The following is a 12,128-nucleotide window of genomic DNA, read 5'->3' as shown; positions in this document are numbered from 1 at the left end:
GGTGCTTAGGACATCGTATGACAGAAGCTGGCTCGGTAAGTAAATAACATATGGGTTTTATCTCGTTTAAAGACAAGTGAAATCCAGCACAGGAAACATGAACAAATAAACCTAGGACATCATTAGGTTTCTCAGCAGCAACCGCACAGATAGATAATGTAAAAAAAAAAAAAAAAAAAAATGAAAAATCCCCAAAACATAATTACATCGGACAGACCATTATGTCGCAGCTCTGCCTTATTCCTGATGTAATTGGGTCCAATCAGAAGCCAAAAGCTTCAAGCCTTGTTCCTTACAAGAAATGATCTAAGAAAACAATGTTCTTTGTTTCAGTAGGTCAGATGTGAGTCACAAACACGGAAAAACTGAAGTGCTCAATGGGGATCCTGTTTTATGAAGGACTCTGAATAGCCTTGGTATGGTCTACACAGCTGGTACCGATATGGCACAATACACTCCCTTTGGTCTTTCAGATATACATTCAAATAATAATTCGGAAAATCGAAATAAAAGCCTCCCAAGTGGGTATCTTCTTCATAATGTATCCCCTATATGTTACCAGGCCAACCAAAACAGCTGAAATGACATGAAGGGCTAAATGGCACCTGCCCCTCTGCAGGCCTGAGGTACACTAAGTGGCGCTCACTTGAAAGAGACTCGGAGGTGCCATTAAATTGAAAAGAAGTCATGTGATTATTCTCGGTGGGTAATTTAATGAGGGCATCAGAATAGGAATGAGTGACGAGCGTGTTTGATGTTCCTGCTTCCTCTAGATGCGACAGCCTCTCAAACAGATGGTACCCAAGTGGGTTAAAACTTCCGTTCAAGCCCACAAATGTGAGAAACAGACAGGAAAGCTGGCTCCGTTCGAGCAGCAGATTTCATTTGCGCTTCTATTTATTTTATTGCTGGAGAAACAGGTGACGAGTGAAAATAAATGATCCATGTTCACAACTTCAGAATTAGATCATATCTGGGACCTTTACCCACATATTAATCATAGTTCAGGGAACGCTAAGAATGCCATTAAACCTCTCCAACTTGTTCTAGAGAAGAATTGTAAGCCAATCATTTCTGGACTGAACATAAAACAAGTGGTTGTATAGCGCAGGGCAGCGAAGCGCGACGTTCCTACATTTTGTTTTAATCCGGTACTACACATACCATTATGCTGTGCTCCCATTAGTAAATGGTCAACATCTATAAATTTGGGGAACATCCATTATAACTATTAGCAGTCCCAAACTGCAGTCGACTGCGCTATTGTTTCCCCCCCCACAAAAATGCAATCAATGGTAACGCTAACGGAAAGTTACAGTTTGTTTGCCTTTACGTTGATGGGTTGATGCAGATGCTACATCTGCATCAAAAACTAATATTTAATTCATTCTTTTTCATATTAAAATAGCTGAATACATTAGAAATTAAATGAAAACCATTCAAGCTCTAGGTCGGTTTTATGTATGAATTATGGATACTTGAATCAAAAGGAGTTTTTCACCTTTTAATTGGTTGTCCCAGATTAAAAAAAGGATCTGCTTTTTTCCAGTAGTGCCATACTTGAGATTGGGCTGTGTCTGGGATTGCAGCTCATCCCCAAATCACCTTTTTTCTAATCACGGACAACCCCTTTAAATATGTTCTGACATGTCAGAAGCAAATGAGGAGGTAACACTGGTGGGGCCCCATGAGATCGGATACCCCACCCCCAATGAAGCATTGATAGAAGTGCTCCAATTTTGTACATGTGCAATACGGACTACAAATTCTGTGGCCCCATTGTTGTGAAGATTGAAAAAGATCCCAGCTGACAGGTCGATAGAGTTGGAAAATCCATTAGATTCATTGGGATCAACTGGCATGCAAAAGAGCAATGGGTGATTCTCATATAGTACTGAAGGGTAAATATATAAAAAGGGATTTTTAAGTTAGAAGCAAGTGATGGCCTATACGCAGGATAGGCCATCAATACCTGATCGGTAGGGAGTCAGACTCTTGGCACCCCCCGCCGATCAGCGGTTTTGAAGGGTGGCTGGGGCGCTCAAGCGAGTGCTGCTTCCCCTTCATCATTCTGGTCATTGCTCTGTATTGTGAATCACTTGTAGTGGTGGTTCACAGTATTACAGCCTACCTCATTCAAGTGAATGGAAGGGCTGTAATACTGTGAACTAGGGATGCACGATGCGGCTGCACAGCTCAGTATTGTAACACATGAATGTATGAGAGCGGGGCTGCGGCTGTGTAATACAGTCATTGCCGCACTCCTGAGTCCTGATAACAAGTGCGTGGGGTCAGCATGATGCGATGCGGCCAACGCTGCACTAATGAGTAAAGACAGAACATGGCAGGCGCACTACAAAACACCCCCATGTTCTGTCTTCAGTGCCTGAACCGCCGCTCATTAGAGCAGCGCCGGCCGCATCTCCTCATGCTGACTGCGCGCACACTTGCTGTCACGAGTGGGGCAATGACTGTATTACACAGCCGCAGCCCCGCTGGTGGAGATCAGAGAAACCTCTCATCTCCACCGTTATTCCCGTGAATGCTGCGATTACAGCGGACTGCAGCATTCAGGGGAAAATGAGAAGGGGAGATGCCCCTTGGATCGCGTCACAGGGAATTCCTGTGACGCGATTGAGGGACATACCATATAAGGGGCAGACAGCCCAGGGTCCATTGAAGGACCCCAGGGCTGTCCTACCATATTTCCTGTTGTTAGGGCATACACAGGCTAATGTACTGTAATATAGATATATGCCAGTACATTAACGTTTAAAAAATAAAGTAAAAACAAAGTAATGTCAAATAAAAAAAATACACATACACTTTTTTTTTACAATAAACATTAAAATAAGTCTCAATATATAAAATATACACATTTTCGGGGTTATTTCGGTATTGGCGCGGTCGTAATAACCTGCACAACAATTTTTTTGCATCATTTATGATGTGTACACTGTAAAAAAATAAAATAAAAACTGCTTTCTATCACTTATTGTGAGGCACGAGGTGCGATGATGAATTTAACCTCCATGTGCCTCACAATAATAGTAATTAACCTCATCAAGTACCTTACAAATTAACACTTATGACTGAGAAACATGATGGGGTTAATTACTATTATTGTGAGGCACATGGAGGTTAAAGGGGTTGTCCCAAGTTGATAAATGGTGCTAGTTAGCTCCCCCATGTAAAAATAAGAAGAATTCTAATTACCTGTCCGTCGTCCAGCGATGTCGTTTTCTTGATATCGTTGATTGAAGTTGCGGTCGGTCCCTCTTTGTATCCTGCTCGTTGCCTAGGTTCCCGGCCACCGCTATTTACCTTTAGCGGTGGCCGCGCATGCGTAATGACATCCTCTGCGTCCGGAGCAGAGGATGTCATTTACTCATGAACGCGCATCTCGGCGCATGCGCAGGAGATGCAAGGAGATGAAGTGGAAGGCACCCGTCGCGAGAAGTCTGCGCTCCGCTAAAGGTAATTGTGTGTGTGTGTGTGTGTGTGTGTGTGTGTGTGTGTGTGTGTGTGTGTGTGTGTGTATATATATGGGTGTGTTTGTGTATATGTGTGTGTGTTTATGTGTGAGTGTATATATGGGTGTATTTGTGTGTATATGTTTGTGTATATTTGTGTGTGTGTATATATGGGTGTGTTTGTGTATATGTTTGTGTGTGTGTGTGTTTTTGTATATGTGTGGGTTTGTGTATGTGTTTGTGTATATATGGGTGTGTTTGTGTACATATGTTTGTGTGTATATGTTTGTGTGTATATGTGTGTGTGCTTTTTTGGTGTGTTTATGTGTGTGTGTTTGTGTATATATGGGTGTGTTTGTGTATATGTGTGTGTGTGTATATATGGGTGTGTTTGTGTATATATGTATATGTTTGTGTATATGTGGGTTTGTTTGTGTACATGTGTTTGTGTATATGTTTGTGTGTATATGTGTGTTTGTGTATATGTTTGTGTGTTTATGTGTGTGTGTTTGTGTATGTGGGTGTGTTTGTGCATATGTTTGTGTGTATATGTTTGTGTGTTTTTGTATATGTATATGTGTGTGTATATGTGTGTGTGTTTGTGTATATATGGGTGTGTTTGTGCATATGTGTATATGTATGCATATGTGTGTGTGTATATGTGTGTGTGTGTTTGTGTATATATGGGTGTGTTTGTGCATATGTGTATAGGTTTGTGTGTATATGTTTGTGTGTGTTTTTGTATACGTGTGTGTTTGTGTATATGTGTGTGTGTGTGTTTGTGTATATATGTGTGTGTGTGTATATATGGGTGTGTTTGTGTACATGTGTGTGTGTATATGTGTGTGTGTATATGTGTGTGTGTATATGTGTTTATGTGTGTGTTTGTGTAATATATGGGTGTGTGTTTATATGTGTTTGTGTATATGTTTGTGTGTGGTTGTGTGTGTGTGTGTAGGTGAGTATAAGTATCGGTATTGTTCACATTGCTAACTTTTTTTTAATGTTGTTGCAGATTTTGATGTACCGATTGGACTACGTCTTTCGATTCGTTGGACTACTGTGTAGATCTACGTTTTTTCACATTTTAATAAAATGGTTAACGAGGGTTTTGTTGGGGATTTCTTATTTCAATAAAAAAAAATTGTCTTTGTGTTTTTTTTTCAAACTTTATTAGTGCCTAGATAATGGCAGTTGGCTGATTGACAGCATCCATTATTAAGGCGGTACTTAGTGTTAGCCAGTGCAGAGGCTAGCACTAACCACCCATTATTACCCCGGTACCCACCACCACCAGGGGTGCCGGGAAGAGCTTGGTACGATCCAGTACCCGACCATCTGTTGTGATGGTCGGGTACTGGGGCGGCCGTAGGCTGGTATTATGAGGCTGGGAAGGGCCAAAAACAGTGGACCTTCCCACCCTTGTAATGCTAGGCTGCTGCTGCTGTGTTGTATCGGGCTGGTTATAAAAATGGGGGGGACCCCCACGTCGTTTTTTTGTAAAATTTAACAATAGACGTTGGGTCCCCCACATTTTTAATAACCAGCCATATACAAGGCCGCAGCAGCCTGGCATTACACGGGTGGGAGGGGCCACTGGTTTAGTACATTCCCAGGCTAATAACACTGTGTTGTATGTGGCTGGTTATGATAAATTGGGTGGAACCCCATGTCTTTTTAATAAAAATAATAAATAAATAATTAAAAAAAATGACGTGGGGTCCCCCCCATTTTTATAACCAGCCAGATACAACACAGCAGCAGCAGCCTAGCATTACAAGGGTGGGAAGGTCCACTGTTTTTGGCCCTTCCCAGCCTCATAATACCAGCCTGCGGCCGCCCCAGTACCCGACCATCACAACAGATGGTCGGGTACTGGATCGTACCCAGCTCTTCCCGGCACCCCTGGTGGTGGTGGGTACCGGGGTAATAATGGTGTTTAGTGTTAGCCTCTGTACCGGCTAACACTAAGCCTCCCCTTAGTAATGGACCTTGTCACGCAGACAGCGGCCATTACTAAAGTGATAGTAATAAAACTTGAAAAGAAAAGACAAAGATATAGATAAAATATTTTATTGAAATAAAGCACCCCCAACACAACCCTCATTAACCATTTTATTGATGAAAAAAAAAGCGTCATCTAAGTAGTCCTCGAAACCGACGTAGTCCAAACACCAAACCTGTAAAAAATCAAAAATATAAAAAAAATAATGAAATAAAACATGTCGTAGGCTTACTTTCACTTTCATGTGTGATACTGACTGTTATACCATGTATAGAAGCCTGCGGCAAAGTTGGCTTAGATACAGGGTGCCAGCAGACAGTATCATACATGGCCATACAGACATATATACAAACAAACATACATACATACATACATGCAAACATACATGCACGTATACACATACAAACATGACAACATACATACATGAAAACATACATACAAACATACATACATGCAAACATACCTACATGAAAACACATACATGAAAACATACACACATACAAACATGACAACATACATACATACATGCAAACATACATACATGAAAACATACATACATGCAAACATACATGCACATATACACATACAAACATGACAACATACATACATGAAAACACATACATGAAAACACAAACATGACAACATACATACAAGAAAACATACATACATGCAAACATACATGCACATATACACATACATGCACATACAAACATACATACAAGCAAACATACATACAAGCAAACATACATACAAGCAAACATACATAAATGCAAACATACATACAAGCAAGCAAGCATACATACATACATACAAGCAAACATACATACAAGCAAACATACATGCACATATACACATACATGCACATATACACATACAAACATGCAAACATACATACATACAAGCAAACATACATACAAGCAAACATACGTATATGCAAACATACATACATGCAAACATACATACAAGCAAACATACATACAAGCAAACATACATACAAGCAAACATACATATATGCAAACATACATACATGCAAACATACATATATACATACAAGCAAACATACATACCTACAAGCAAACATACATACAAGCAAACATACATACATACATACAAGCAAACATACATACCTACAAGCAAACATACATACAAGCAAACATACATACAAGCAAACATACATACAAGCAAACATACAAGCAAACATACATACATGCAAACATACATACATACATACATACATACATACATACAAGCAAGCAAGCATACATACATACATACAAGCAAACATACATACAAGCAAAAATACATGCACATATACACATACATGCACATATACACATACAAATATGCAAACATACATACAAGCAAACATACATACAAGCAAACATACATACAAGCAAACATACATACATGCAAACATACATGCACATATACACATACATGCACATATACACATACAAATATGCAAACATACATACAAGCAAACATACATACAAGCAAACATACATACATGAAAACATACATACATGCAAACATACATGCACATATACACATACATGCACATATACACATACAAACATGACAACATACATACAAGAAAACATATACATACATACACACATACATACATACATACCAACATACATACAAAAATAAACTCACCTAAGACGTTCCCACGAAGAGCTGAACGGTCCCGTCACTTTTCTTCTCCCATTCACAATAACAGAGCGGTGGGCGCAGATGAAGTAATCACGTGGGCCTGATATGATTACGTCATCTGCGCCACAACGCATTGTTACTATGAATGCGAGCGGCGCCAAGAAGAAGGAAGATGGCAAGTGACGGGACCGTTCAGAGCGCCGTTAGAACGTCTTAGGTGATTATTATTTTATTTTATATATTTTTAGTTGTTCGCCGGGTGCTGATGCAGCACCGATGCGGCGGGTACAAAAATGTAGTGACAGGGTGGGGGAGGGAAAAGTGGCTTGCCGAAACGGGGTGAATGTAGTGTAGTGTAGTGTACAGTACATTCACGGTAAGTTCGTCTCAATCGGGCTTACCATGCCCGCTTGAGACGAACATTCTCCCGATGTTGCTAGAACTACAGTATCTAGCAACATCGGGAGCGCGCACACTGCAGAGCGGAGCGGCTTGATTGACATCGAGCCGCTCACGCCCCTTTTTAGAAAAGATAACCAGCACTTGCTGAGTTATCAAGTGTAAAAAAAAGGCACTTAGGAAATGAATTTTAAATTTTTTTTAACACCAAATGTTTTAAAATTCATTTCCTGCTTAGAATGTATAAAAAAAAAAATTTGAGTCAACTTGGGACAACCCCTTTAAATTCATCATCACACCACGCGCCTCACATCAGAAAATGGAAGAACTTTTTTTTTTTTATTATTATTACTGTTGGCAAAGTATCGAATTAGTATCGAAATCGCAATACTACACAAAGTATCGATATTGAAGTACAAATTCTGGTATCGTGACATCCCTACTGTGAACCTCCGTTTCACGTTACATAGCACAGTCAAAAAAAGATATATGTCCATCAAGATCAATCAAGGGATGGGAGAAATTCTATAACTTTTATTTTACCCTTATTGATCCAGAGAAAGATTTAAAACTAAAATAATAATAAATAAATATAAAAAATGACCCATAAGGCATTTACCAATCTTCCCTAAAAAGGAAAAATTCCCTCCTGATCCCAAGTGGCCAAGCAGCAACCTGATTGAATCAACATTTATACAAGAATTCTGCACATTGACATAGGAGCCGATGTTTTTTCGTTCTAGGAAATTATCTAAGCCTATTTTAAAGCCATCTACTGTTCCTGCTGTGACCAGCTCCTGCGGTGACTATTCCATAGATTCACAGTTCTGACAGTAAAGAAGCCTTGTTGCCTCTGCAGGTTGAACCTTTTTTTCTCCAGACGGAGGGAGTGCCCCCTTGTTTTTTGAGGGGGTTTTACATGGAACAGGTTTTCACTATATTTCTTGTATGTGCTATTAATATATTTATATAAGTTAATCATGTCCCCACCCCCCCTCCCTTAGTCGTCTCTTTCCAAGATTTTATACATTTAACATTTATTTTAATCTTTCCTCATAACTTAGATTCTCCATGCCCCTTATTAGCTTCGTTGCTCTTCTTTGTATTTTTTCCAACTCCAGGGCATCCTTTCTATGAACTGGAGCCCAGAACTGAACTGCATATTCTAGATGAGGCCTCACTAATTCTTTGTAAAGTGGTAATATTACATCCCTGTCCCGCGAGTCCATGACTCTCTTAAACGCGGAAAATGGCTGCCTGCAACAGCCTAAACCCGATTTCCCAGCCACCACTAATGTATAGATAAATAAAATAATAAATAATGCTTTATTAGCTACGTATAGCTGGACATACCACACTTAGAATTAAAATTATCACTAGCCGAGATCGGATGCACAAGATATCACCTGATTGACAGGCATATATAACATGTCAGCATAGGAATGACCATTCCCTATTCAGTTAAATTGTAAAATTGTAAGGCAGCCAGTGGACAGCAGTTAGTCCGGTCATCGGCAGTGTATTAAAATATTAACAGCCCCCCCGACATGTTTCGCTACTGAGTAGCGTCCTCAGGGGTACACGGGGCTAATGGCGGCGCAAAATAAAATCGATCCTAATATAGACACCCATAGTGACGCGTCCGAAGGTGTGTCAGGCCAAGTGGCCTATGGCGATGGAGGAGACACAAGTTCCTCTCAGCTGTACTTAGCTGACAAATGAACAGCTCGATAAGGTAGCTCAATCAGACAGCTGAGGCGATGCATGCGCGCAGGGGTAAAACAAGGACTTAGTGGACGCAGACCAACTTGGATTGTGACTTACGAAGTGAGTCACTGGCGCATGCGCCGATGCATGTTACACTGACTTAGTGTCGAGGAGGTTCATCAAGTCCATCAATGTGTAACACTATGTGCCGCAGTACCTCTAAACAAGACATAACTGTCTGACAGTCCAGACGGTGTGAGTGTAACTGACTAACGAGGAGCACATAGTCCATGATGACAAACGTAGATGGATTGAATAGACAGCCCAAAGGGTATGTTTACCATCCGGCTGTCACATTCAACCAGATTGATAGTTCGAGATCAAAGCATCAGAACGATCAGGGCACATCTGCACCAACATAAGTTGCGTTCAAAGAGTGATATCCTCATGTGTCTACACACCCCAGATGATATGGTAATTACCTCAAGAAGTAAGGGGGAGGGGCGGGGGAGTAAAGGAATTGTCACTCACATCCAAAATTGTGTTTCAAAAATCTCCAATTGGAGATATGCCATATTTCTGAGGGTCAATAAAGGATCGATAATAATGTACACAGTGTCAGTGACAACAAGCCGCCTCCATCATGTGATCACAGCTATAATAGACGTAATACATCAATTAATCCACATAGTGGATCAAAAATAATTTTTATATCATTTTGTTATTGTGTTATAAGTGATTAAAGAAAAGGGTTTCTTCACAATTATAGAAAAAGCAAGCAATGGCAGATAAATAATGTACAGTAGGTAAATAATTTCCATATATGTACATATGTGATCCGACAGAGGTCCAATAATATGGACAAAAAACAACGAGGGTTATTCGATGTTTCACTGTAGAACTAGAGAAACGCACTGAAGGTAAACCCTTCATTCAGACCTATGGGAGACATGGTATTAAGTCGGTGGATCCACCTCGCTTCCTCCTGCAAGAGTTTACGGTCCAAATTGCCCGCTCTGGGTCCCATCTTAATTTGGGCTATACCCCAAAATTTCAGTAATCTGGGGTTGCCTCCATGAAACTTTACAATGTGTCTAGAAAGAGCGGTGTCCTCGCTACAGGTCACCGCACTTATATGTCTGGACACACGTCTTCTTAATTCCTGAATGGTTTTACCCACGTACAACTTAGGGCAAGGACACTTTGCAATATATACCACCCCACTGCTCTGGCAATTTAAATATTGTTCGATTCTATACAACTTGCCATCAACGGGATTAGAGAAGTTCTTAACTGTCGGCATTAGGGGGCAGAAAGAACATCTGCCACATGGATGGAAACCCTTCAGGGGTGATCTAAGCCATGTTGAAGGAGTCTTGGGTTGTTTAGAATAATGGCTATGCACCAGGAACTCCCGTAAATTCCTGCCCCTCCGGTAAGTGACTCTCGGGTTGGCCGTCACCGCATCTCTGAGATCGGGGTCAGCCGTCAAAATAGCCCAGTGTTTTTGTAAAATCTGGACAATCTGAGGGGAATAGGCATCAAAAGTGCCAATGCACCGAATGATTCCAGATGACTTTGATTTATTAATTTTGTCTACTCTACTCGACAGTAGTTCTCTCCTCTCAGAAGCTCTTGCTCTAGCATATGCCCTATGTAGCCACTTTTTAGGGTAGCCTCGCGCTGTAAACTTTTTAAACAGACCGTCACATTCATTCCGAAAGGCTATCTCGCTCGAGCAATTACGTCTGGCCCTCAAATATTGGCCAATAGGTATACCCCTTTTAAGAGCAGAAGGGTGATGGCTCTGCCAATGCAGGAGGCTATTGGTCGCAGTAGCCTTTCGAAAAACATCTGTTTGGACACCGCCGTCAGGATCCAGAGATATCTTGAGATCAAGAAAGTTTAAGGTGTGATCATGGATCTCATATGTAAATTTCACGCCAATATCATTGGCATTGAGCATAGACATGAAGTCACAGAAAGTGTTGACATCCCCATCCCAGAGGATGAGAATGTCATCAATATATCTCCCCCAAAAAGAAATATGTGAGGTGAAGGAGGAGAGATTGTCAGAAAAAACAATGGTGTCTTCCCACCACCCTAAAAAAAGGTTCGCATAAGTAGGTGCACAAACGGTGCCCATAGCCGTACCTTTTATTTGATGATAATATTTGTGATCAAAAATAAAGTAATTGTGCATAAGTAGGAAACGTAAAAGTGACAGAACAAAATCATTGTGACGTTGGAATTGAATGCCTTTAGTGTTCAAAAAATATTTAATTGCAGTGAGTCCTAGTTCATGCCGAATATTGGTGTAAAGTGACTCCACGTCTATGCTCGCTATCATTGTAGTGGGGGTTACATTGATCTCATGGATCCTGGTGACGGTGTCCTTAGTGTCCTTCAGATAGGAGGACAAAGAGGATACAAACGGTATTAACATTTCATTGACATAGAGACTGATACCCTGTGTCAGGCTGTCATTACCCGACACAATGGGTCTACCAGGGAGAGGAGAGATTGCCTTGTGCACTTTTGGCAACGCATAAAAGGTCGCCAAAGTGGGGGTAGAGTTATAGAGACACTTAAATTCATCACCAGTGAGGAGATTCTCATCTCTGGCACCATTAAGGAGGGAATATAACTCGGTGAGATATTTAGCCGTAGGGTTCACATCTAAAGTAACATAGGTGGTATCATCATCGAGTAGCCTGTGAACCATGTGGACATAGTCAGCATGGCTCATGATAACAATGTTACCCCCCTTGTCGGAGGGTTTGAAGACTAGATTGTCATCTTTGCATAGAGTGTCCAAAGCCTGTCTCTCGTCATCACTAAGGTTACTATAGATGGTAGACTTCTTAGTTTTAAGTTTTTTAAGATCG

The 12,128-nt window shown here is 40.7% G+C and overlaps 1 protein-coding gene across 1 annotated transcript in view; it reads right to left on the bottom strand.

The window, feature by feature from the left end:
- The window catches only part of NLK (nemo like kinase), a 158,651-nt gene that overhangs the window by 47,044 nt on the left and 99,479 nt on the right, over positions 1 to 12,128 (bottom strand). The gene's annotated exons all lie outside the window — the stretch shown is intronic.

Source organism: Rhinoderma darwinii, chromosome 2 (genome assembly GCF_050947455.1).
Source record: "Rhinoderma darwinii isolate aRhiDar2 chromosome 2, aRhiDar2.hap1, whole genome shotgun sequence".
NCBI classification, from domain to species: Eukaryota; Metazoa; Chordata; class Amphibia; order Anura; family Rhinodermatidae; genus Rhinoderma; species Rhinoderma darwinii.
The sequence above is the reverse complement of the archived record's forward strand: the minus strand, read 5'-3'. Positions and strand labels throughout refer to the sequence as shown.